This window comes from Uncinocarpus reesii, genomic scaffold (assembly GCF_000003515.1).
Source record: "Uncinocarpus reesii 1704 scaffold_2 genomic scaffold, whole genome shotgun sequence".
NCBI classification, from domain to species: domain Eukaryota; kingdom Fungi; phylum Ascomycota; class Eurotiomycetes; order Onygenales; family Onygenaceae; genus Uncinocarpus; species Uncinocarpus reesii.
Window position 1 is genome coordinate 235399 of NW_003052499.1, and position 3794 is coordinate 239192.

Consider the following 3794-nt stretch of genomic DNA (forward strand, 5'->3'; position numbering starts at 1 on the left):
TGAAAGTGTGCACTGTGACAGCTGTAGCATGATTCATGATGAGCAATAAATTGTTCCAATTGTCTTGATAGTGACTTATATATGATTGCAATCAGATTGCTAGATACTGATTGACAATTTCAGTCTGATCATCTGTTTGTCAGTAGTGTGCTGTAAAAAGTTTCAGCTCAATTCTCAGAATTTTAATAAACTCTTTTCAGAAGTCAGATACAAACTGAAGTTCTCAGTCAGATATGATTGAGTCTGATGCTTTATAGTATCAGTAGTAATGTTCTGTAAATAATCTTGTGAGCTCACACATGTTAATTCTTCTTGTAGTTGAGATTGAGATGGATTTCTTGCTCAGTCTACATACAATAATCAAGATTGCATTGTGCTTTTATTTTATCATAGAGATGTTCATGAAATTCATTGAGATGTGCTGTCACATACAGTAAAGAATTAATAGTGATTTCAGTAGTTCTGATGTCTTATCTCTTGATATCTTGATTTGTTGACAGACTCAGCAGTTGTTCATATAACAGTCTGCATTCTATTATAATATTAATCAGTAATATTATTTCTTGATCAGAGCTCAAGTTTTCTTTTTGTCTGAATGAATCATTAATAACTGCTCATGAATTTTCTTGATTAGCTGTGTCAGTAGAGATAGATTCTCTTCAGTGAGAATTATTAATCAGTCTTTATAATATAGAAGATCTTCACTTGTCAGACTTCATAATCTCTTCTTCCAGCTAGTCTTCAATTGCAGAGACTTTAGTAATTCTGTAATTTAATTAATCACAACAATTCAAGCAACAGCTGCTTGATCTGTTTCTTCAATTTCATTCAGCTGTGCTGCAGTTTCTGACTTCTCTGTTGTCTGTACTGTCTCTCTTAACTGCTTGCTCTTCAGTTCAGTTCTGATTCTTAAATTCAAGCATTTTAATTTAAGTTAAATGTGTATTCTTAACTTGTCTGTTCTGACTCTTATCTCAGATTGACTGAGAGCATCTGTCAGTGTGTTCTTCTTGTCTGATTGATACTTGATCTTGAAATAACAATATGAAAGAAATTCAGTTCATCAGATCTGTCTGATGTTCAGCTTCTTAATTATTATAAAATATTTCAACATTCAGTAGTCTGTAAAAATTTGAAATCTTTCTTTCTGCTGCAGTTCTTTCAGTTCAGCTTGTCATTCTGCTAAAGCACATACCACTGTTAACATTTTCTTATCATGTATTTCATAATTCCTTTCCAGTGTGCTCATTAAAGAGAAGTAGAATGCCACTGAATGCTATTATTCCTTTTCAAATTATTGCAATAGAATCTCAGCAATTGTCTCATCTGATATGTCAGTCTTAATTCTCATTTTCTGATTTGAGTTATAATGGTGCAGTACTGAAGCACTGGTGAGCATTTTCTTCAGCTTGTTAAAAACTGTCTGACAATTGCTGCTTCAAATAAAAGACTGATTCTTCTTGATGAGTTGGTAAAGAAGCTTGACTATGCAGCTGTAGAATTTTATAAAATGATGATAGAAATTGCAGAATCTCAAGAATAATAATACTTTTCTGAACTATTGATAATTCAGTTTACTTAATGATAACAGCTGTCTTTTCCTAAATTCATTTCAATGTCTTCTGTAATGACTATGGATTCTAGATATTTAATGTGCTGCACACTGGAATTCACTCATTATTAATACTGATCTGTAGTGCAGCTTCTTTTAATAATTGCAAAATCTTTTTCATCTGCTTCTCATGCTTCTTCATGATCTTGCTGTAAATCAACAGATCATCCACAAATCTCATCATAAAATTATTCAGATAATCAAAAAAGATTGAATTGATGTATTACTGAAAGACGTCAGATTCATTTATGAGTTCAAATGAAATCACACAGTATCTGAATAATCTGTATCATATTTGAAAACTAGTCAAGTTTTCTGATTTCTCACTCATACAGATTCTGTGGAATTCTTGACAGACATTAAGCTTGATGAAATACTTTACTTCATTCAGTTAATCCATCAGCTCATTAATTAAGAGAAGAAGATATTGATCATGTTTTGAGATTGCATTCAACTTGCAGAAATCAACACAGAAGTGCAGTTTTGCTTCATTATATACAATAAGAATTAATAATATAAAGAGTGCAGTTATTGATATAATGAACTTTCTTTTTAGATTTGTCTTCAAGTATTTCTTAACTGTTTTCAATTCTTTCATACTCATTTTATACAGTGGTGCTCAATCTATATTTCTGTTCAGATCTGCTCCAGATAGAAGATCAATCTTATAGTTCACTCTCTTACAGTGTGACAGCAACTGATTCAAGATTTTCTTTAAGAATATATTTTAAAATTACTTATAAATTTTTAAGAGCTTTTCATTAATATCAGTCTTCTCATTATCTTTATCTACTTTATTGATATCTTTTCACTTTTCATTCATTAGTCTGTCAATTTTCTGAAGTGAAGTCATGTGACAGCTATCAGATGTCTTTCTCATATGTTAATAATATGCTGCTGTGTCAATAAATGTCATGTCCACCATCTTATATTAATGAGAGTACTGATTATTTTGCTTTTCCAGTGTTTCTTGGGATACTTTTAATTAATCTAAGATATAAGTCTCATCAGCAGAATCTTTCTTCATTTATCTGTATTCTTTCCAGTGGTTTCATCACTCATGTGTAATCTCAAGTTCTATCAATTTGTCTTGACAGTCTGCTTTCTCTTGATGCTGTGGATTCAGTTTGAATCACTGTAGAATTCTTTATGATACTGACTTTAATATTACTGTCAGTGCAGTATTCTTTACTGAAAGCTCCTTTAGTCAGAGCAATTTTCAATCAGTCATATTCAAGCAGACATTGTGATCTGCCAGCTATTTTCATTCAATAATCAAGAAATATTATCTCAAATTAGCAATCAGTATAGAAACATTTTTGAATTTACATCTGTTCAATCACAGATGGAAGAAGACAAGATATGTGATGAATGATTCAGCATTTTCATTAAAGTCTCTGATACTGCACACCTCTGACAATCAGTGGGTATTTTCACTGTAGATTTGAGTCATGTTCATCACTAGTCATGTGTCAATGAAAATTGAACCATTTGCTCTAATATCAATAAGAGAATTGATTGAAATTGTGACTTCATTCAATACTAATTTATTATGTACAAGAAATGACTGTTCTTCCATTAAGTTGCTTAAATTCAGCTTCTTTAATAATACTTTTCTGCTCAAAATGAAGACTTCTTCTAGACTTACTCTTTTTTCAGCTGATTGTCTTCATTATTGAGTTTCAACTTCTGAACCTCTGCAGGCATCTTGTTTTTGTATAAGCAATTGTGCTTCATATGACTGAGATCTTTACAATTGTGACACACAATTGATCTCAGTCAGTTCTTGTTCTTGAAGACTGAAGTTGCAGTGCTCTCACAGCTGAGTACAGAACTTTTAACTTGCTGTTCTGCATTGCAAGCAGCTGTTTCAGCAGAATTTCAGCAGTTGATGGCAGTCTGAATCTTTTTCAGAATGCAAGAAGTGCATGAGCAGATTTTCTAAAATTTACTAAAAATTCTGATAATAATATAAACAGCAGCCACTGCTTTCTGCATTTCATGAGATAGCTTATTCATGAAGTTATTCTTGTAATCTTTCTTGAATATCTCTGCTTCTCCCATCAAGTGCAGAAACTTGATAACAAATTTGTGATAATCATTATTATTTTTCATAATCAGTTAACAGTAATTATTATTGGCATTGAGAAGCTTGTTTAAATTCTTATAGATTCTCTTGAAT